This window comes from Schistocerca serialis, chromosome 4 (genome assembly GCF_023864345.2).
Source record: "Schistocerca serialis cubense isolate TAMUIC-IGC-003099 chromosome 4, iqSchSeri2.2, whole genome shotgun sequence".
NCBI classification, from domain to species: Eukaryota; Metazoa; Arthropoda; class Insecta; order Orthoptera; family Acrididae; genus Schistocerca; species Schistocerca serialis.
The window spans coordinates 217875299-217900657 of NC_064641.1; positions in this window are offsets into that span (position 1 = coordinate 217875299).

The window sequence follows — 25359 nt, forward strand, 5'->3', positions numbered from 1 at the left end:
GATTTCGTATTTCTCATCTCTACAACAATGCAAGTTAATTTGTTGTTGGTTGGTATTCTTGATTTCACAACAATCGGTTTACTTTCAGAGGAATTGATTGTTGATGTCAGTCAGCTGTTATTTATCTTGTAAACTTGCAGTTAATGCAGTTCCCTACTATTCACACCCAGACTTAGAAATGACTAAAAGAATACGTGACTCGTCTTTAGAAAGAGTTCTGAATGAAATTTTAGATGAAGATTCTGACTCGGGGAGTGAATGTGAATATGAGGATGGCGTTATGGAGTGTGATTCAGATCGGGAAAGTGATGTGGATATTATAGAAGATGAAGATAGCGCAGCTTCAGGCAGTGACCATCTGGATGTTTTTGTGGCCAAGTCTGGAAGAAGGTACGTAAACCACACAGACTAGAATTCGTCATAGGTATGTTGCTAATATAGTAAGAGAGCAGGCAGGAGTAACTCCAGCTGGTGTTTGCCATTCACCTGGAGAAGCCTTGAAGTTACTTCTTACGCCTGACATCATGGATGTTATAGCAAAACATTCAAATTACGAGGCAGTTAGGCGAAATGTTACTTTGACTAATGAGAAAGAATTGTGTGCCTTTATAGGATTCCTGATACTTTTGGGGGCAAATAACGATAATTCTGTGTCAGTGTACACGATCTTTGGTAAGACCTAATGGGTCAACCAGTTTACAATGGTATTATGGCAACAGAACGTTTCAAGGAATTTATTGCAATCATAAGGTTTGATGACAAAAGTACCCGCCAGCTAAGAAGGGAAGCAGACAAGATCACAGCAATCCGTGATGTTTTCAACAAAGTGAATGATGGGTTTCCACTACCGTATAAACCAGGGGTCCACCTCACCATTGATGAGATGCTCAGCTTGTTTAGAGAGCGCTGACCCTTCGAAGTATTTATCAAGGATAAACTGGGCAAGTATGGCATTCATATACGCATGATGTCCGATGCAGTTGACAGACACGTCTTGAATATGGAACCCTATGCAGGTAATGTTCAGAATTTGTCGAAAGAAGAACGGGGTTCAGCAGCTGTCGTCAAACGTCTGGTAGCACGTGTGAAAAATACTGGTCGAAATATTACTACAGACAGATACTACACATCGGTGGATTTGGCGGAAGAGTTATACCAAGACTACGAAGTTACTACAGTAGGAATTCTCCAGTCAAACAGGAAGCATATTCTAGACATAATGAAGAACACGTCAAATCGAGAGCTATGTTCATCAATGTTCTTGTTCACAGACCCATCAACAGGTAGGCCTGCAGTAACTTTGGTGTCCTGCATAGCAAAAACGAAACCAAGTAAAAACTTACTGATGTTGTCAACAATGCACCAAGATAAAGGCACTGTTGGAGGAGAGAAGAATAAAACCGAGATAAATGCATATTATAATTCCACTAAAGGTGGAAATGATACCATTGATGAAATGGCGCGTATGTACACCTGCAGGAGGGGAACAAAGAGGTGGCCTCTATCTGTATTTTACTCTCTCATCGACATCTGTGCTATCAATGCAACCACCATATTCATCCAGCAACATCCAAGGTGGAATGATAAGAAACACAACAAACGGAAACTTTATCTTCTGCAAGCAGAGATAGAACTAGTGAAATTGCAGGTAGAAGAAAGAAGTGCCAATGCAAGAGCATTGTCTAACCAAACTATTCAATCAATGGAGACTATTCTACAAAAGAAAATCAAAGAAGTGACAAAAGAAGCACGTCAGCCTCCTGCAGGGAAAGGTCGTTGCCATATTCGTGTAAGAGAAGCTAAAACAAAGAAGCAGAAGTACAACACTCGAAGTAAACCAAAACAGTATTGTGGACAGTGTCATAAACATGTGTGTAACACACATTCAGAAAAAATTGTGAAGTGTGTCTCTTGCCTTGAAGTTGAGGGCTCAGAGTAGTCTATTGTATATGAACAATCTTTATTTTGTATTGTAATATGTCAATTTTTTATTCAATCAATCCAATATTTATAACAATTAACAACATTTATAAACCGATGCCTTAGTTAAAATACATACACCATTTTGAAAGTTGTAATTTTTCGTCAGTAAACTTATTTAATACCTGTGAGGTCGCCGAGCCCCCCCCCCCCCCCCCCCTCAGGTATTCAAGTTAGAAAAAAAGGCTTGGGCGTCCTAGGGTTAAATCTTTTTTCAAATCTTGAGACAACACTTCCACAGCCAAAGGTCCATTTCTTCTTCCCCCTAAAAACTAAAAAAAAAAAAACTCCTCCCGAACAGTCCTTGAAGGCCCAACGGTACCGATCGGCCGACGTGTCATCCTCAGACCACACGCGTCACTGGAGGCGGATATGAAGGGACATGTGGGCAGCACACCGCCCTCCCGGCCATATGTCAGTTTCCGAGACCGGAGCCGCTACTCCTCAATCAAGTAGCTCCTCAGTTTGCCTCACAAGGGCTGAGTGCATCCCGTCTTCTTCCCCCTAGACCACCAGAATTCTTATTTAGTACTAGGTCTCTAACGACTGGAGGATAAAATGTAGGTTGTAGTTTAAAGCTGATGCCATCATAAACGAAGTATTGTCCCAGTCGGACAACGACGGAGACGGCGCGGATCAAAGGTTTTGGTGTGTGTGAGTGTGTGTGTGTGTGTGTGTGTGTGTGTGTGTGTGTGTGTGTGTGTGTGTAGAATGGTGGGGGAATCGTCGTTTCTTACTGCCTGCTCCAGTCCTTCCCCTTCCCCCAATCCAGTACCGCACTTCTCGGCACGCTCACTTTCAGCACGTACATGAAATGTCTACGATTTTAATAACAATAGCAATAAAGTACAATAAATGTTTCCATATAATCATATTTTGTTTACATTAGTGCATAGTACATCGCTTTAGGATAATATCCAAGCAATTGTAATGCAGAGAAATATACTAGGAGGCATTCAACAACTAATGCGACCATTTTTTTCTGAATGGAGGTTAGTTTTATTCTGGATTTCAATACAACATCTCATTCCCCACAATTCTGACGACAAAATCCTACTTTTTAACACAATCACCGTTCAATGCAACGACCTTACGTCACCTTACTGGTACGCCCTGTATGCCAGCACGGTCCATTCTAATGGTCAACATCGGAGCCAACGCCTTATTGCATCAATACATCAGTAATCTCCCCATTATCCATGTACTGCTTCTTGCAGAGTGCATCCTTCATTGAGCCAAACAGATGGATATCAGAAGGTGCGAGATACGGACTCTTGGGTGGGTAAGGAAGAACAGTCCAATGAAGTTTTGTGAGCTCCTCTCTGGGGCGCAGACGTGTGTGAGTCCTTCCGTTGCGTTGTCATGGAGAAGAGAAAGTACGTTTGCATTTTTGTGGCGACGATCACGCTGAATTCGTGTCTTTAATTTCCTGAGGCTGCGTACGGCGGGCCAGCACACGAGAGATGGGACATGTTTGCCTGACATTATTGCGATGATGACAGACGCCTTTCCCAACGACTTACCGTGCTTTTGTTCACTGCCAGGTCTCCGTGGATGAATACCTGCGAAGCTCTGGTTTTCCGCCAAAAGAAACTCAGTGACAGCTCTGTGCTTGGAAGGCGCCGCCATTGAAGTTTTAAGGCCATGTATAGCGCCGCCACCAATCGAAACTTCATGAAACTATACCAGCTGGAGCGGAAATATTCCACAACGTCCAGCGCAACAGATTCCGCATTTTTTCAACCGAAATTGACCAAGAAAAATAAATGTGGTGCATTACTTACTGTACGCTCCTCGCACTATTTGAGATACATTGTCCCGAAAATATCAGAAGTACTTGTGTCATGTAATTCATTTAGGAACTAAAGCAGCAACAAACTTTCACAAGATTGACAACGTTATAATTTAAACGAAATAAAATCAAAATGTGCACTCACGTTTGTCGTTATTTTTACTACCACTACAATATTGGCTATGCGGACGTCTAAATGAGGGGAATGTTGTACGTTTCAGCCGTCTTCGCTGTCACTTCTTCTGTTATTTCATTTTCTTGGTGGAACGTCTTTCCTTTACGCCTTGCCTTGCTCAACTTGCTGCTGTTTCTCCGTTTGACCCATGGACTCAACAACTGATTTGTTGTTGACAGCAGGTACGGAGAATGTGCGGATAAACCTGGCTGGATTGTTATCAGCCAAGCCGTAAACCCATGCAGGTGGCCGACCGTCATACAAGCATCTGAAAAATATGCTATGTGGTTGAGAATGGAGTGAGGGAGGGTTGTAGACTGTCCCCGATGTCATTCAGTCTGCACATTGATGAAGCAGCAAAGAAGCCAAAGAAAAATTTAAAGCACGAAATAAAGTTCAGGGAGAAGAAATAAATACATTCAAGTTTGCCAATGAGATTCTAATTCAGTCAGAGACAGCAAATGACTTGGAAAAGCAGTTGAACGAAATTGACAATGTGTTGAACGGAGGATATAAGTTTTTGGTTAAATTATGATAGCGTCGTCTTGGGTAAAATATTCCGGAGGTAAAATAGTCCCCCATTCGTATCTCAGGAGGATGTCGTCATCAGGAGCGGCGAACATTAGTTCCCCTAATCGGGCAGGTAGATTAGAAAATTTAAAAAGGGAAATAGATAGTTTGAAATTAGATGAAGAGGGAATTAGTGAAGCTGGGTGACTGGAGGTACAGGACTTCTGGTCAGGTCAACACAGGATTATAAATACGAAGTTACACAGGGATAATGCAAGAGTACTAAAATAGGAATGCAGGTAAGCTACTTTGAGCAGCATAATGGATGAACACATTATCGAAGCAAAGATAGCGGGGAAGACCACGCCCACGACACACCGCAGATGATGAAGAAATTGAAGAAATATATGATGAGATAAATGAAATTATTCAGATAATTAAGGGAGACAAAAATTTAATTGTGATGAGGAATTCGACAGTGGGAATAGGTAGAAAGTAAAAACTTTAGGTAAATATAGACTCGGGGAAAGGAATGAAAAACGAAGTTGCCTGGTAGAATTTTGTGGAGGGCATAATGTAATCATGGCTAACACTTGGTTTAAGAATTGTGCAAGAAGGTTGCATACGTGAAAGAGACCTGGAGACACCAGAAGGTTTCAGAATGATTACATAATAGTAAGACAGGGATTTCGGAACCATATTTTAAATTGTAAGACTTTCCAGCGGCAGATGTCAACTCCATGTACTATAGAATAAAACTCAAAAATTTGCAAACGCTGGGAAATGAATGAGATGGGACCTGTATAAGTTCAGTGGTGTTTGAGAACTTCAGAAGGAGTAGAACTCCAATGGATAGCTTTAAAAGATGAAATAATGAAGGCAGCAGAGGATCAAGTAGGTAAAAAGGCAAGACCTAGCAGAAATCATTGGAGAACACAGTAGATACGCAATCTAAATTATGAAATGAGAATATATAAAAATGCAGCAATTGAAACTTGCGAAAGAGAATAAAAACGTATAAAAAATGTGATTGACGGGAAGTGCAAACTGATTGAACAGGAATGACTAGAGCACAAATGTAAGTATTTAGAACCATATTTTGCTAGGCGAAAAATACACTAATGGCCATTAAAATTGCTACACCACGAAGATGCCATGCTACAGACGCGAAATTTAACCGACAGGAAGAAGATGCTGTGATATGCAAATGATTAGCTTTTCAGAGCATTCATGCAAGGTTGGCGCCGGTGGCGACACCTGCAACGTGCTGACATGAAGAAAGTTTCCAACCGATTTCTCAAACACAAACAACAGTTGACCGGCATTGCCTGGTGAAAGTTGTTGTGATGCCTCGTGTAAGGAGGAGAAATGCGTACCATCACGTTTCCGACTTTGATAAAGGTCGGATTGTAGCCTATCGCGATTGCGGTTTATCATATCGCGACATTGCTGCTCGCGTTGGTCGAGATCCAATCACTGTTAGCAGAATACGGAAGCGGTGGGTTCAGGAGGGTAATATGGAACGCCGTGCTGGATCCCAACGGCCTCATATCACTATCAGTCGAGATGACAGGCATCTTATCTGCATGGTGTAAAGGATCGTGCAGCCACGTCTCGATCCCTGAGTCAATAGATGGGGACGTTTGCAAGACAACCACCTGCACGAACAGTTCAACGACGTTTGCAGCAGCATGGGCTATCAGCTCGGAGACCATGGCTGCGGTTACCCTTGACGCTGCATCAAAGACAGGAGCGCCCACGATGGTGTACTCAACGACGAACCGGGGTGCTCGAATGGCAAAACATCATTTTTTCAGATGAATCCAGGTTCTGTTTACAGCATCATGATGGTCGCATCCGTGTTTGGCGACATCGTGGTGGACGCACATTGGAAGCGTGTATTCGTCATCGCCATACTGGCATATCACCCGGTGTGATGGTATGGGTTGCCATTGGTTACACGTCTCGGTGACCTCTTGTTCACATTGACGGCACTATGAACAGTGGACATTTAGGGTGTGTTACGACCCGTGGCTCTACCTTTCATTCGATCCCTGCGAAAACCCACATTTCAGCGGGATAATGCACGACCGCATGTTGCTGGTCCTGTACGGGCCTTTCTGGATACAGAAAATGTCCGACTGCTGCCCTGGCCAGCACATTCTCCAGATCTCTCACGAATTGAAAACGTCTGGTCAATGGTGGCCGAGCAACTGGCTCGTCACAAGACGCCAATCACTACTCTTGATAGCTGTGGTATCGTGTTGAAGCTGCATGGGCAGCTGTACCTGTACACGCCATCCAAGCTCTGTTTGACTCAATGCCCAGGCGTATCAACGCCGTTATTACGGCCAGAGGTGGTTGTTCTGGGTAGTGATTTCTCAGGATCTATGCACCCAAATTGCGTGAAAATGTAATCAAATGTCAGTTCTAGTATAATATATTTGTCCAATAAATATCCGTTTAGCATCTGCATTTCTTCTTGGTGTAGCAATTTTAATGGCTTGTAGTGTAGATACCGCCTACAGAAGAAAGAGACTTTTTTGAGAAACATGAAGCAGCTGTATGAATATCAAGATTTCAGATGAAAAACCAGTATTAAGAAAATAAGGGAAAGCTGAATGGTGGAAGGAGTAATAGTGTATCTGTACAAGGGAGATGAACTTTGAGGCAATACTGTTGAAATGTCTAATGTAGATGAAGATGAGATGGGAGATACAATACTGCGAGAAGAATTTGACAGAGAATTGAAAGATGTAAGTCCAATAAAGGCCCCGGGAGCAGCCTTGGAAGAGCGCCATGACAAAACTCTTCCATCTGCTGCGTAAGATGTGTGAGACAGGGGAAATACCATCAGACTCCACGAGGAATGTAATAATTCCAATTCAAAACGAAGCAGGTACTGGCAGATGTATTACCGAACTATCAGTTTAATAAGTGATTGTTGCAAAATACTGGCAGGAATTTTTTACAGAATAATGGATAGAAATGATAGAAACCGATATCGGGGAAGATCAGTTTGGATTTCGGAGTAATGTAGGAACACGTAAGGCAATACTGACCCTACTACTTTTGTTACAAGATAAGTTAAGGAGAGGCTAACCTAGGTTTATAACATTTGTGAACTTAGAGAAAGCTTTTGGCAACGTTGGCTGGAACACTCCATTTGAAATTCTGAAGGCACCAGTGGTAAAATACAGAGACCGAAAAGCTATTACAACATGTATGGACACCGGAGGGCAGTAGAGTAGACGGGCATGAAAGGGAATCAGTGGGTGAGAATGGAGTGAGACAGGGTTGTAGCCTGTCCCCGATGTCATTCAGTCTGCACATTGATGAAGCAGCAATGGAAACCAAATAAAAGTTTAGAGTAGGAAATAAAGTTAAGGGAGAAGAAATAAATACTTTCATGTTTGCCAATGAGAATCTAATTCTGTCAGAGACAGCAAAAGGCTAGGAAGAGCAGTTGAACGAAATGGACAATGTAGTGCAAGGAGATAAGATGAACATCAACAAAAGCAAAACAAGGATAACGGAATGCAGTCGAAGTAAATCAGGTGATGCTGAGGGAATTCTATTAAAATAGTAGACAGGTTTGCTATTTGGGCAGCAAAATAACTGATGATGGCCGAATCAACGAGAATGTAGAATGTAGACTGGCAAGGGCAAAAAAAAAGTTTCTGAAGAAGAGAAATTTGTTAATATTGAATATAGATTTAAGTGCTAGAAAGTCTTTTCTCAAGGTATTTGTTTGAAGTGTAGCCTTGAATGGAAGTGAAACCTGTACGATAAAGAGTTCAGACAAGAAGAGAACATGAGCTTTTGAAATATTTGGGTACGGAAGAATACTAAAGATTAGATGGATGGCTCTTGTAACCAATGAAGAAGTACTGAAGAGAATTGTGGAGAAAAGAAATTTGGAGCACAAGTTGATTAGAAGAAGAGATCAGTTGATGGGACACATTCTAAGACATCAAAAGCTCATCAGTTTAACACTGGAGAGAAGTGTGTAGGGTAAAAATTGTGGAGGGAGACCAAGAGGCGAATACAGTAAGCAGATTTAGAAGAATGTAGGATGTAGCACTGATGAGGCTTGCACAGGTCAGAGTAGCATGGAGAGCTGCATCAAACTAGTCTTTGGACTGAAGACCAAAACAACAACAACAACAACAAACTTAAATGTTTAGAATAATATCGGCTTTCCATCACACACCAAAGCATATACCTATTCACTCTATCGAAGACTTTTTCATAAATAACAAATGCAATATGAGGCTTGAAACTATGTTCTCGTCTCTTTTCAATTCAGATGGTTCAAATGGCTCTTATGGGATTTAACACCTGAGGTCATCAGTCCCCTAGACTTAGAACTACTTAAACCTAACGACATCACACACATCCATGCCCGAGGCAGGATTCGAACTTGCGACCGTAGTAAAAGCGCGGTTCCGGACTGAAGCGCCTACAACCGCTCGGCCACAGCGGGCGGCTCTTTTCAATTATCTGCCACCATTTTATTCCTCCAGTAAGAATGCATCAGCTATTTTTTTTCAGTGTGTTATTAATTTTTCGTGCATATAATTTACAGCCGGTGTTCAACAGACTTATTCTTCTATTGTTTTAACAAGCATTTCTTGTTCCTTTTTTATACAGTGAAATTTACTTCCGCCACAGGTACCATCTTCCATTTACATCATTCATTTAATAAACACAGCAGCCTCAGTTCTAACATTAAACGTCCACGTTTAATAAGTTCGGCATTAATATTATGGGGTCCTGCTGCTTTTCTATTCTTCATCCGGTTGTATCTCCTTCAGTGTAGTATTGTCTCCTTGGCATATTTCATCATCTTGTTCTTTGTCTGAATCTATTTTCGTTAACTCAGGTTTATAATCGTTTTCTGTCCATAATCCCTGATAGTGTTTCATCTACGCTCCTCCGCCTACTGTCTGTAATCGCGAAGAACCCTTTTCCTGTTGGTTAAGTTATTTTAGGAGTTAATAAGCCGTATATTGTCTACTATGTAGGTCAGTTTCAGTAGCTGACGAGATTCGATCCCAGAATTGTTGATTAGCTTCTTTCAATATTATCCCAGTGTAGCTACTTTTCTCCGAAAGTCTGCTGTGCAATTTGGAAGTTGATGTACGTAAAAAATCAAACACTTCTACTAATTCGTAACAGCTAATATCGTCACGTGAGGGAGAGACAGCGATCTGTACCATTATTATAAATTTTAGTGGCCTTGATCGCAGTATAACCAACTAGTTGTTATTACGTTATATTGGGTGCAACCCCATTAAAGTCAATAGCTTTTACTTAAGTCCCACGTCTCTCCCTTTCAATCCGCGACTGATGATAAAGTATTTCATATATTCTTACACAGTTATTGCGAAGTATCAAGGGAAAAATTTACTATTCAATCACGTACATCCTGTTATTGCGTGTTACTTAGTATATTCCTACTACCAAAACACCGAATTAATCCTTTTCCTCGTCACGCAACTACGTTGTATATGATCTTAAACATTCCCAGCTGGTCACCCGAGAGCAGTACGAAGGCTAATCTTCTACATGAATGAAGACAGAAACCTAGGGTGAATTTGGACTTACACGTCTGAGTAGAAAGATAAAACGATGGGCGTTCAATAAGTAATGCAACACATTTTTTCCGAAAGTACACTGGTTTTATTGAGGATTCCAATAAACCATATTATTCACCGCTCTTTTGGCTACAAAATCCAAATTTTCAACACAAACCCAGTTGAATGCGATGACGTTACGCTACCTTACTGGGAGTGCCTGTATGTGCGCATGCTACCACTCTGCTGGTCGTAGTCGGAGCCAACGTCTTGCTGAGTCAGTAACCTCCCAGTTATCCCTATACAGCTTCCCGCAGAGTGGGCCGCTGCTCTTTATGGTCTTCTACACACATCAAAAGAGTTTTGCATCACCCCCGGTTCCCAGAACTCCTGAAGATAGACGTTGACTGTGGATATTGTATCACAAACACCGTCCCTTTGACTGTTCAGATTTCACTAAACCCGCCCAAAGATGTAAACAACCATGCATGAGCAGCGTCTATTAGTCGGAAGGGGTCTGACAGCCGATCAGTTCCAGTCGTTCCACTAGGAAGGAGGTACACGGCTCGTGTTGTCTGTAGTTCAACCATGCATAGACGGTCAATACCACGGCTCGATCGCGTTCGCATTGTTACTTTGTGCCACGAAGGGCTCTCAACATGGGAAGTGTTCAGGCGTCTCGGAGTGAACCAAAGCGATGTTGTTCGGTTATGGAGGAGATACACAGAGACAGGAACTGTCGATGACATGCCTCACTCAGGCCGCTCAAGGGCTACTACTGCAGTGGATGACTGCAACCTACGGATTATGGTTCGGAGGCACCCTGACAGCAACTCCCCATGTTGAATAATGCTTTTCGTGCAGCCAGAGGACGTCGTGTTACGACTCAAACTGTGCGCAATAGACTGCATGATGCATAACTTCACCCCCAACGTCCATGGCGAGGTCCATCTTTGCAACTATGACGCCATGCCACGCGGTACAGATGGGTCAAACAACATGCCGAATAAACAGCTTAGGATTGGCATCATGTTCTCTTCACCGATAAGTGTCGCATATGCTTTGAACCAGACAATCGTCGAAGACACGGTCAGGTTGACCGCCTTAGACGCACTGTCCAGCGAGTGCAGCAAGGTGGAGGTTCCCTGAAGTTTTGGGGTGGTGTCTTCATGGACGACAATCCTCGCCCCCATCGTGCACATCTTGTGAATGACTTCCTTCAAGATAACAACATCGCTGGACTAGAGTGGCCAGCATGTTCTCCAGACATGAACCCTATCGAACATGCCTGGAATAGATTGAAAAGGACTGTTAATGGACGACGTGACCGACCAACCACTCTGAGGGATCTATGCCGATTCGCCGTTGAGGAGTTGGACAGTCTGGACTAATAGTGCCTTGATGAACTTGTGGATAGTATACCACGACGCATACAGGCATGCATCAATGCAAGATGACGTGCGACTCGGTATTAGAGGTCCCGATGTGTACAGCAATCCGGACCGCCACCTCTGAAGGTCTCGCTGTATGGCGGTACAACATGCACTGTCTGGTTTTCATGAACAATAAAAAGGGCGGAAATGATGTTTATGTTTATCTCTATTCCAATTTTCTGTGCAGGTTCCTGAACTCTCGGAATCGAGGTTATGAAAAACTTTTGTTGTTGTGTGTATTAGATGGTGCAGGACGCAGAGGGCACACACCTTTGAGTACCCCATCTGATGGACCAGTATGTCAGCACTAGCAACAGAGTTGTCCAGTTGAGCATAGCGGTGTTTGAATGCGTAGCGTCGATCACCTCGAGTGAGAGTATCCAGACGTTCCATTATTACGGCACGCGGGAGATCGGACACGTTTACTCGATTCCGTTGCGACGATGATAGACGCCTAGCCCAACGAATCACTGTGCTTTTGTTCACTGACAGGTCTCCGTAGACATTCTGCAAAACGCTTATATTGTCTGTGATTCTCTGGATTTCCACCATAGAAACTCAGTGACAGCTCTCTGCTTGGAACGCACCTCCGTTGCAGATGCCTGTTTGGAAGCTACTATACCGCCGCCACCTGTCGGAGCTACATGAAGCAATAGGGGCCGAAGCGGGAATATTCCATGACGTCCTGCAACTTAGTCCACAATTTCGGCCGAGAAAAAGAAATATGTTGCATTATCTATCGAACACTCCTCGTAGTTTAAGGAGAACCTTCCGATTTTACGAAGGTACACCTTTTCCATAGAGCACATACAACCTTGATCTGCTTTCTATAGTTACGTTTTAAGATTAAAATTTTTGATTTGCCTTTCGCCGGTCGAAGTGGCCGAGCGGATCTAGGCACTTCAGTCTGGAACCGCGCGACGGCTACGGTCGCAGGTTCGAATCCTGCCTCGGGCATGGGTGTGTGTGATGTCCTTAGGTTAGTTAGGTTTAAGTATCTAAGTTCTAGGCGACTGATGACCTAAGATGTTAAGTCCCATAGTGCTCAGAGCCATTTGAACCATTTTGAACAATTTAGCTTCCATACATTTTCAGAGTTCCATTCCCCAGACCCATAACAAACATCCGGACAACAGTCAGATTAATGTCATACTTTAACGACCATGTCTGTAGTTACTGTACTGACTGCTGTTGCCATGCAGCGTCGTGATTGACTCAAAATTGTTGGTAAGGGAGCACACAGAGGGACTCTTTCACAGTTCTACCACCCCATCCGCGCCTCCTCACCCCCCCCCCCTCCCCCGCCACGCACCCCTTTCCACACACGCAACGTCACCCACGGTGACACGGTGAGATCAGGCGCCCTTGAAGGCATTTGTGCATTGCGAGATCCGTACATCACTTATGACGGATATATCGTCGACAGCGGTCACTGTTAAGAAAATCACAGCCCACAGTTGTAACTGAATTGCCTTATGGAAGCGGAGAACGCAAAACGCTTTTCGTTGCTGTTTTCTCGCCACTGGTTACTGAATGAACGAGTGTATGAGCGAGATACCTAACTTTTTTTAAAGAAATTTCCACAATGGATTATTTTACACAATCATGAATTCGCCTTTTTAGGCGTTCTCAAGTACATAATGAAATGTTAAAGTATGTCTGGCTTGTCGGTGACATGCAATCGTCGACATATTTTAACATTTCATCATCCACTTGAGAATGCCCTCAAAGCCGAAATTATTATTGTTTAAAATAAATGAGCAATTAACATTGAAATGGTGGAAATTTCTTTCAAAAATTTATATACGGCTGTAGTCCTCCACGAAGGAAAGAAATAGCTAATCGTCTGTACAAGAAAAGCATCACCATACTTTTCCTTTCCGATTGCCGCCATTCGCATTTTGCGACTGGTTGAAATCGCGTTACGTGACAAATTTAGCCATATTTAGCCCTCCTGTTAATTGTGTAGTGTAGGGCATGTTATGTATTTTCGGAAGTTTTGACTGAAATGGTGCCACACGGCTATGCTTTTCGCTACACAATTCGAGATCAGAGCGGAAGGAAGCTTTACTGTATAGTAACGTATACATTACTATACAATTTCGCTTCGTAGTTAATGTTAAATTCTTGAAGACTGCTGCATAATTTACTCCTTTGTTTACTTGTGTTTATTGTATCGTTACAGTAAAAAATGAAGTGAAAGGCCATAAGAAAATCTTACAAAACACTTTGAAAAACAGAATATAACTGATTATAGGCACAATCACGAACAGTTCCTGTAACGTTATTAATAAAGAGAGCGTATCAGCCGAAATGTGGGAACAATTGCCTGGAGTGGCATGTAAATATCATATCCCCCCCCCCTCAGCACTATTCTTGCTTCTTTTATCCTCCATCTCGTTTCGCTCCAGTTCTGATCAGTCGACTAAAATCGGAGGCCTTCCGTCAAGCCGAACATTTTTATTCAGCACTCGGCACAGGACGACCAATGTCGGCGTTTTAATTGTTCTAATCTATACTATGAGTCACCGCAACATTAGCCACCGCAACATTAGATGGAAACTACCGTAGATCATTTTCGTCGTCTGAAGTCATTATGACAAAACTGCGAAAACGACAACTGCTGAATGGGGAGTTGAACCCTGTTCTTCGCGAACCCAAGTCCTATAAGCCATTACGTTACCTCTCTTGGTCGAAACTGACACAATGTAACGCTTCGATTCTCTTCCTTCCTCGATAATGGATCTACAAAACATGTTTTAAGGTAGAAAAGTCGAATGTACATGCATAACAGGCCAGTACTGATATCTGATGCTTGCCATCAAATAATTAGTATCTGATCCAAATTAAATCTCGTACACTATCATAGGAACTGGGAGATACTCACTCAACTTTTATTAACCTGCCTGCAGTTCATCTCTTAACTTCTACAGTGTGTGTGTGTGTGTGAGAGAGAGAGAGAGAGAGAGAGAGAGAGAGAGAGAGAGAGAGGGGGGGGGGGAGGGAGGCTTTTCTAGCAAGGTAATATTAACCATCACATAGAAGAGATGTAATATGCTTCGTAGTACAAAGTTTCAGTGGACGGCTTATAACTGGATCTATTGGGAAAGCTTCCTTTCGATGGGCGATATCAAAAGAAGTAAAACAAAACCACTGGAATAGTCCCACTATCTTGGTTGCAGGATGTTTCCTCTTAACCGTTTGTAATGCAACACAACCATAACTTTTAGGTGACCAGATCAGAAAACGGTACTCACTGACAAAGTTACATGTCATCGATCAGCCGATATCTGGTTTCAATATTTTAGCAAAAATTATGCACAAAAATACATCAGTGATTTCTAGACAACGCATTGCGTCTTGTATCTACTCCACAGTATCTCAGTAGGCATCACGTACGTTTATAGCACACTTTTACCTTCGTGTAAACGGCATAGAGTACTGTGCCTTTCCTGAGTTAGTTATTGCCATTGTCCACTTTTCCCTCAGTTGTTCGCAAATAACTGACACCTGCTGTTTTCACAGAGAAGCATAACTTTGGCCAAAAATTTGACACAGCCTTCTTTACAAATTGGAGAAATCGTCCGTTTTACTCATACATATACGTGTACTTTGGATGTAGGTATATTGTTTCACGAGCTGAACTACTCTTGTCCAGTTTTCAGCATAGTGGCATCTAGATGAGAAGAATATACCTCTTACAGCCCATTGTCGGAGAACAGAATAGGATGTGAAAAAAATTGATGTAAATGGAACGACAAAAGGATTCAGTTTACAAAATGACACTTTGAATAATTCATATCAGCATTGTTATGTATAGACGTGGAGTTCAAAATATTCTGTTATGAAACAGCCAACGGTAATTGAGAAGTTGGTACTAATAACATCTGCACATTCCAATTTTACACTGACGTGACTTTTTTACAACTCGAGCGCCAAGTTTCCTTTCTGATTTTCTTGAAAATTTAATTCCACATAGGGACTGTTTCATCAAAAAGCATCAAAATATCCCGATTAAAAATCCTATGGACCATATCCGCAACTAAGCATGGAAGATAACTAAAGGAATTAAACAAGAACTGCCTGTGAAGTTACACGGGAAATTTTTCTGAAGACGTACTAGATGTACAAAAACCCAGAAAGAAAAAACAAATGTAGCAGTACACTTTTACCACCACGTGTAATTGATGATTATGTTTCACTATTCTCATTAGGGCGAAAATGAAATGGAATGATTGTATGACATTTATTGACCGGGACATCCCCTTCGGTGTTCGGCCGCCGTATTGCAAGTCTTTTAGGTGAGGCCACTTCGGCGACTTGCGTGTCAATGATGATGAAAACGATGATGGATACACAACATCCAGTCCCCTGCCGGGATTCGAACCCAGGCCCCCTTGCGTAGTAGACGGTAACGCTACCGCTGCGCTACGGAGGCGGACAGGGCGAAAATAAAAGCTGTGTACATTCCAGATACACATGTAGCATTCAAATGAGAATAAACTCAGTGCTTAAGGCATCGCCACTCGTAGCAATCTTTCCCCCCTTTGTAGGGACGATATTCGTCGTCAAAAACTACGCTATAATGCATTATTGCTTTTGTCTGGGAGCCATTCCTTTCAGTGTGCCCCGTTGACGAGATGGATTATCTCGTCACATTGTTCTGACTCGGCAGTATTTCAGGAGATGCGCCTTTTATTCGCACTACTGCGCAGTGTATGAGTAATACGGATTTCAGCATCAGAGAGCATAAAATAGAACACCTTGCGAAGACGGAGGGAAGAGCATTCAAAAAAGGAAGGAGACTCGCCAGCATGAGCAGAGCTGCAGCTTTATAGTACATCAAAGAGTGGACGTGGTCTTCGGGGACTTACAACAGCGAGATGCTCTCTAGAGAAACGTCCACGAAAGATAACGTACGTCGTGGGAGTACGTTCATAAAAGCGTATAAGGTAGCAGATGCAGTCTCGCTTCAGTATACATACAACTTACTGTGACAGTGAATGATAACATCTAGGATTGTTTGTGAGGAAGAATGTCACTACAGTTAGCTAGCGACGGCCCTCACTAAGCTTTCTTCATTGAACTTTTCGCTCCAGTATGACTGGTAACTTGTCAAATGTGAAACCTATGGGCAACACCTGTTCATTTCTGTGTGGGTTGTTATTTTCTTAATAGCTCATTATTTATTCATAAGAAAGAAAGTATCAGTTCAAATTTGGCCTGACATATCAGAGGAGATCAAAATGTTTCCGTTCGATGGTGTTGCTGCAGTATACTTGCAACGTAGCGTGACTCCGATGCGGGTCTACACGGTGGTCCATTGATAGTGACCGGGCCAAATATCTCCCGAAATAAGCGTTAAACGAAAAAACTACAATGAACGAAACTCGTCTAGCTTGAAAGGGGAAACCAGATGGCGCTATGGTTGGCCCGCTAGATGGCGCTGCCATAGGTCAAACGGATATAAACTGCGTTTCTTTTTAAAATAGGAACCCCCGTTTTTTTTATTCTGTATTCGTGTAGTACGTATAGAAATATGAATGTTTTAGTTGGAGCACTTTTTTCGCTTTGTGATAGATGGCGCTGTAATAGTCACAAACATATGGCTCACAATATTAGTCGAACAATTGGTAGCAGGTTGGGTTTCTAAATTAAAATACAGAACGTAGGTACGTTCGACCATTTTATTTCGGTTGTTCCAATGTGATACATTAATCTTTGTGAACTTGTCATTTCTGAGAACGCATGCTGTTACAACGTGATTACCTGTAAATACCACATTAATGCAATAAATGCTCGAAATGATGTCCATCAACCTCAATGCATGTGGCAATACGTGTAACGACATTCCCCGCAACAGCGAGTAGTTCGCCTTCCGTAATGTCCGCACATGCATTGACAGTGCGCTGACGCATGTTGTCAGGCGTTGTCGATGGATCACGATAGCAAATATCCTTCAACTTTTCCCGCTGAAAGAAATCCGGGGACGTCAGATTCGGTGAACGGGCAGGCCATGGTATGGTGCTTCGACGACCAATCTACCTGTGATGAAATATGCTATTCAGTACCGCTTCAACCGCACGCAAGCTATGTGCCGGACATCCATCACGATGGAAGTACATCGCCATTCTGTCATGCAGTGAAACATCTTGTAGTAATATCGGTAGAACATTACGTAGGAACTCAGCAAACATTGCATCTTTTAGATTGCCATCCATAAAATGGAGGCCAGTTATCCTTCCTCCCATAATGCGGCACCATACATTAACCCGCCAAGGTCGCTGATACTCCACTTGTCGCAGCCATCGTGGATTTACCGTTGCCCAATAGTTCATATTATGCCGGTTTACGTTACCGCTGTTGATCAATGACGCTTCGTCGCTAAATAGAACGCGTGCAAAAGTCTGTCATCGTCCCGTAATTTCTCTTGTGCCCAGTGGTAGAACTGTAGACGACGTTCAAAGTCATCGCCATGCAATTCCTGGTGCACAGAAATATGGTACGGGTGCAATCGATGTTGATGTAGCATTCTCAACACCGACGTTTTTGAGATTCCCGATTCTCGCGCAATTTGTCTGCTACTGATGTGCGGATTAGCAGCGACAGCAGCTAAAACACCTACTTGGGCATCATCATTTGTTGCAGGTCGTGGCTGACGTTTCACATGTGGCTAAACACTTCCTGTTTCCGTAAATAACGTAACTATCCGGCGAACGGTCCGGATACTTGGATGATGTCGTCCAGGATACCGAGCAGCATACATAGCACACGCCCGTTGGGCATTTTGATCACAATAGCCATACATCAACACGATATCGACCTTTTCCGCAATTGGTAAACGGTCCATTTTAACACGGGTGATGTATCACGAAGCAAATACCGTCCGCACTCGCGGAATGTTACGTGATACCACGTACTTATAGGTTTGTGACTATTACAGCGCCATCCATCACAAAGCGAAAAAAGTGGTCAAACTAAAACATTCGTATTTCTTTACGTAATACACGAATATGCAATAAAAAATGAGGGTTCCTATTTTAAAAAAGTTGATATCCGTTTGACCTGTGGCAGCGCCATCTAGCGGGCCAACCATAACGTCATCTGGTTTCCCCCTTCAAGCTAGAAGAGTTTCGTTCTTTTTAGTTTTTTCGTTTGTTGTTTATTTCGTGAGATATTTGGCCCGGTCACTATCAATGGACCATCCTGTATAAGCACCGACACGTACGCAAGAGACTAGTTCTGTGCTGCTTCACGATAACGCACATCCCCTTACAGCAAATGTCCTAACGGAAAAGTTATGCCAGGTCAAGTGAGACACACTCGAGCGCCCGTCTTACAGTCCTGACCTCTCCCCTCGCGATTATCACGCCTACGGTCCTTTAAAAAGAGTCTCGAAGGGTCGAGGGTTCCCGTCGGACGAGGGTGTGCAGCAAGGAGTTACAGAGTTCTTCACAAAACGGGACACGCTGTTTTAACAAACAGGTATTGTCAACCTAGTTGTCGGTGGGATGATTGTCTCGATGCTAAGGCTGATATTCAATTTTTCCACTATTGCCTCGATTGTTATAAGCCTGTCTCCGATGCCAGACGCAAGAAATCGCACAGAAGGATACATGTAGATGCTGAAAGAGCCGAATAAGTTGAAAAATCACAGGATCTCATGATGCATAATGTAAAAAAAGGTATTTTTCTGGTTTTAAATATACGTGCGTGTGAGTTATCACGGTCACAGCTGTTGAAAGGTGGCTACACTGAGGCACAGCGCCAGAGATTGCGCCAAAGAGTATTATTCCGCTGCCTCCACTGGCGCAGTAGTTGTTCAGAGAATGTCGAGAGCAGTAGTAGTTCAGAGGTTGTCGTGGGAAGTGTTTGTTGAGAGGATGTCGAGAGCAGTACTAGTTGAGAGCATGTCGTGTGCAGTTATTGTTCTGTTGGGCGAGAGAGTAGATGTTGTTCGGTTGGTGTAATGTATAGATGGAAGATGTTGCAATGATCACAGCGTATTTTTCGTCAATATATATGGAGGTAACAAAAATATTTTTATTTTAAATTTCCTAAATAACAATGCCTCTTGGTCAAGGTTCAGTCAACAAAGCAGCTGGCTCGTGTTCATGTATTAGACGGTAATTCTGGTTTCTATGTGCAATTATAGTATTTCTGGTTTTTTAATTACTTCATTGTAAATGGTGTGCTTAAAATATCTTGTCGTATTGAGGAAGAACCGTGCCAGATACATGTACGTTGAACCACACTACCACACACAGAACAGTTACACTTGTGCTTTGTTGTTTCGTAGCTTTTATAGTTGCAGGGGACTTAATTAATCAATTGTGTTAACGGAACTTTCGTTTCATTCTTTATTGTTATTTTATGCAGTCAGATTGCGTACTAATACTACTCAGGGCCAACCGGTTACTAAAATTATATATTTTCATTTTATAATTAAGCCCCCATGCACTGTTTAAAATTTAATGCGTAAGATTAAGACTAACTTCATGTTTTGACGCTACGAATTTTTTGTAGATTGGTGATTGCACTATGCGCGCTTCTGCTGCACATGCACTGAATTACATGAAAAGATACGCAACTTGTGGTCGAAGAAATATGCTGTGAGATACCGATATAAAATACAGGAATAAATTCTCAGAGCACTGGAATTTATAGATTTGACATATGAAACGTAAGAATACCTTAGTAGTGGTGGTAGTAGTAGTAGTAGTAGTAGTAGTAGAAGAAGAAGAAACTGGACTCGTTCAGACGTGATTTAAGTCTTAGGATTAAGTATGAAATGATGTACTTTTACAATGAACAACCGATGGAACGAAAGACATTCATAGAAGAAGGGACAGCACATGTAGCAGTGAACTAATGCATAAATGAGTGGGCAATGGATGAGAGGAACTCTAATGTCGCGTTGACAGCAAGGTAAGAGGGCTATTTCAGGTGGAGGAAGCTAAGGGTGTAGAAGCAGTCGCGCCCTATCTTACAAAACAACCCCTTAATCGCTTTAAGGGACTTAGGAAAATCTAAATTTCATTGGCTTACATGTTAAGACAATTTAATGAAATAGTTACAACAAGTAACCAGTAACTGATCAGAACAACGACATACATTTTCTACAATTGTGGTTCTGGCAATTCGCCGCGATCTCATCGCCATATTTATTACGATCAACGTTTCTGCCAGAACTATGCAACGTCGAACGATTCTGGGACATCTGCACCAACAGGACGAATAAGGGGATTTCGTTTCGTCAGACACACAGGTGGCTACTGAATTGAATCTTTGTGCCTAAACCACCTCAGTACCGCATCCTACACTTCTTCGTGTCATCTATTCTGAAATGATAAGAGTGACTCAATTTAAAAACAAATTTTTCTTCTCATAGAGGACATTCATGGGACGTTATCACTCTCAGTCCAACATCATTGATCCTGCTCAACGACATATAACGATTTCTTTCATGTAGTTCATGTTAACAATATATCAACTTTTTAATTGCTTCGCCTGAGATTTTTTAAAGACTGCTTCCTACAATGAAGAGACAAAGAAACTGGTATAGCCGTGTGTATTCAAATATAGAGATAAGTGAAAAGAGAGAATATGGCGCTGCGGGCAGCAACGCATGTATAAGACAATAAGTGTCTAGCGCAGTTGTTAGATCGGTTGCTGCCCCTACAGTGGCAGGTTGTCAAGATCTACGTGAGTTTGAACGTGATGTTATAGTCGGCGCACGACCGATGGGACATAGCATTTCCGGGGTAGCGATGAAGTCGGGATTTTCCCGTAGGACCATTTCACGAGTGTACCATGACTATCAGGAATCCGATAAAACATCAAATCTCCGCCAACGCCGCGGTCATAAAAAGATCCTGTAAGAACGGGACCAACGACGACTGAAGAGAATCGTCCAGCGTGACAGAAGTGCGGCCCTTCAGCAAATTGCTGCAGATTTCAATGCTGGGCCATCAACAAGTGTCAGCGTGCGAACCTTTCAACGAAACATCATCGATATCAGCTTTCGGAGCCGAAAATCGCTCGTGTACCCTTGATGACTGGACGACACAAAGCTTCACGCCCGGGCACGTCATCACGATATTGGACTGTTGACGACTGGAAACATGATGCCTGGTCGTATGAGACTCGCTTCAAATTGTATCGAGCGGATGGACGTATACGAGTATGGAGACAATCACGTGAATCCATGGACACTCCATGTCAGCAGGGGACTTTTGAAGCAGGTGGAGGCTCTGTAATGGCGTGGGGCGTGTGCAGTTGGAGTGATGGAGTGATATGGTACGACTGATACGTCTAGATATGTCCCTGACAATTACGTTAGCATCCTGTCTGATCACTTGCATCCATTCATGTCCATTGTGCATTCCGACGGACTTGGACAATTCCAGCAGGACAATGCGACACCCCATAGTTCCAGAATTGCTACATAGTGAGGAACACTCTTAAGAGTTTAAACACTTCCGCCGGCCACCAATCTCCCCAGACATGAACATTATTGAGATTTTTTGTGATGCCTTGCAACATGTCGTTCAGAAGAGATCCCCACCTCCTCATACTCTTACGGATTTATGGACAACCCTGCAGGATTCATGGTGTCAGTTTCCTCCAGCACTACTTCAGTCATCAATCGAGTGTTGCGGCACTTCTGCGTGCTCGCGGGTGCTTTACACGATATTAGGCAGCTGTACCAGTTTCTGTGGCTTTCATACACGGTCACCTATACAGAAATTACTTGTCATATGCTAGTGATCTTCAGACGGCTAATAACTCACGATCCTTCATAATTACCTTCATAAAAAATTTTCTCATTTGTATCCAATTATTAACACGATTCGAATATTTCTTACCACCAATTTCAAACTATTTATTTTTCAAAATTAATATTTTCTTTGCACTTCTGTGACGCAACCCGACCGCCATCTGTGCCCATCAGCCATCGACTGCCACTCGAATGTTTCAAAAGCGCATGCAGTCTTTTTGACATTCCCCGACAGTTGTCGCGAAGCTGTAACGTCCATAATCTTCCAGCGCATCAACGATATCGCAGCCACCAGAAATTAGCAGCGAATATTGATCTTTAGTTAAGGTACTGATAATGGTATCCTAACAATAGGTAACTCAAGTGGCAGGTTACGATTCGTTGGCAGAATAATTGGTAACTGTAACTTGTCTACAATAGAGATAGTAGTCCAGCAATGTAAAGCATCCATTTCAGGCGATCGAGCGTATGCCAAGAGGGCTGAGCTAGCGCTCACAGGTTTGTCCCAATAGCGAAAGTGTGTAAAGGAAATGTTTAAAAATCTTAAGAGCCATGCAGATGAAGGAAAACCCGGCAATCTCGCGAGAATCTCTTTAAAAAAAACTCTAAATTACTATTATTATATAGCCTTTTACGCATAGACCCAGTAGAGATCGAGCAGGCAACTAACAGCTCGTACCGAAACTACACGCAGTAATTCTTCCAAAGTTGCATCCGTAAAGTTAACAAGAAGAAACCTCACATACAATGACGAGCCCAAACATTATGACGCTCTGCGTAATAGTGCAGTCGCCCTCCTTTGGAATGCAATGCAACAGCGATTCGGTATCCTGTTGGTTAGTTGGTTTTCAGAGGTATGTGGCAACAACTGTCTAAGCACAGGTCAAGCAGTTCCTGTCAAATTACGCGTCGGTGCTTTGTGGGCGCATAGCTGGTGCCCGGTAGCGTCCCAGACGTGTTCTTATCAGGTGAGTTTGGTGTACAAGACATGAGCAAGAGTTCATTATCATGCTCCTCAAACCACTGGAACGCGATGCTGGCCTTGTGAAGGGCAGTCCACAGCTTCGGTTACTATCACAGGTACCACGGGAGTCGAGGTATATGTCCCCCATTGCACAACACTGCCCCCAGTGTCCTGCACACATCTTTCGACCAGCCGTTTATCTAGCTGATGACGTGTCCAAACACAACCACCGAGCTGGTGTGACAAGAACTGTGATTCATCTGACTAGGTGTCTCGTTTCAATTCCCCGCTCTCGACGATCCTGTGTCTACAACAGTTGTTATTCGCAATATCAATGGGTCAACATGGGGACAAGTATAGGACGTGTGCTACGGTGCCACATGTACGGGGTTTTCATAGAAGAATGATCCAGTCATAAATTATAACAGAACTGTAGAGGTTGTGGAGAATTGGTTCAAGGACACAATTAAAGATTAACTCAAGCAGTTTTAGATAAGCACATGTGCAAGTACTCCTTTGTTGTTTTCTGCTTGCAAGTACTCCTGAGTGTCTCGTGTTCTGCTGTTTGCTAAGCGTGAATCTGTAATTTCAGTTCAAAGCGAGTTTCGTTTAAAGTTTAACTGAATAGGTGAGTTGGAAAAGGGCTCATGTCGCAGAAAGTAAAATTTTCAGGAGACGCAGGAAACTGTTTCACTGCACAGCCGGTTTTAACAGGGTGTCTTGGAGTTTCTATGTAGCAACTGTCCCCCGGAGTGAAACAGTATAGAAAAGTTGCGACATACTTTCGCCGTCGAATGTTGCCAGGAATCCATTTTTAATGAATTTTATTATGCTGATGAGGTAACTGGCGTTCGGTTTGCAGTGTAAGGATTGTGTTATCCAACATTATACTACTCATATTCATTATAGAAATAAGAGTGTGTTACGAGCGTACAAGATTATTCATAACGTACCCAAAATACAGCCACAATCAAAATACAGAAAGCAGACAATGGCGGGTATGGTTCATCTTTATCTTATCCATTCTTCGTTGTCCACTGGTAGATATGGTTTCAAAATGGTTTCTGCTCGTCAGCTATGTATTACAGAATTTTCGTTACATCGTTTGTTCGTTCTTTCTTATTAGAACAGGTCCACAATACGCCTGTTTATCTGAACATGGCCTCTTCACTAAGTCAGTACCCATCCAAAGAGCAATTCTGTTAACGGGATATGACCCGATGTTACAGATGTAAACCCAGTTATCCCGGTAAACGTAATTTGATAAAAAACTGAACATGACTGCTTTTTCAACTCATCGATTCAACTGTAGTCTCAAGAGACCGGATTATATGCATTTGCATGTTGCATATGCATTTGCATATTTGGCTCCTTTTCACCAGTTGTTGCATATTTCAACTAAAAACTAGGGACGATGCATATTTTCGTCTATGTTTACAATATTTTAAAAATTTTGACGGGCGTTCTCTAACTCGATCTATAAGTAGTTTTGATGTCTCACAGATTGACCGCGACCTAGATCTGCGTGCAATCACTAACCGAGAATCCATTGCCTTGCGAAATCATTCCAGAAGAGGAAAAGGAATAGGCAGACAGAGTCAATGCCCCTGAGCCGCGCCCCCGCTTGATTCCCTCCGCTGTCATACCGTACGGTTCGGCAACAATTAAACTACGCAAGCTTTTAGTCGCACGTCCATTGTTTCAGTTTAGCTTTCTATTTACTTGTACACACTTGAACGTGTTCACGACATGTAGTGTGTAGCGTGCTGTGTGCCATGCTGGCTGAAAAAACATACGTCGTTTCGTGGATAGCTGCCCATCCTGGAACATTTACATATGATGGAATTGTTTTATACTGTCGAGTTTGCAAGAAAAACGTTTCGTGCAAAAAAAGTTTCAACTAGACCAGCATGTCAAGACAAGTCTTCAAATCGCAGGAATGCAGAAGAAAGGACCACGACAACAACTTAAGACAACAGCAAGTTGCAGTAGCAGGGATTTGTCCAAGGATATAAAAAAAAGTCTGTTTAAGATGGATTTATGTGAACCATTCATTGCAAGCAATATTCCTCCTCAAAGGCTTCCTGCGCAAATATTGCTCAAATCAAAATATACCAGGAGAATCAATACTGCGTAAAAATTACAT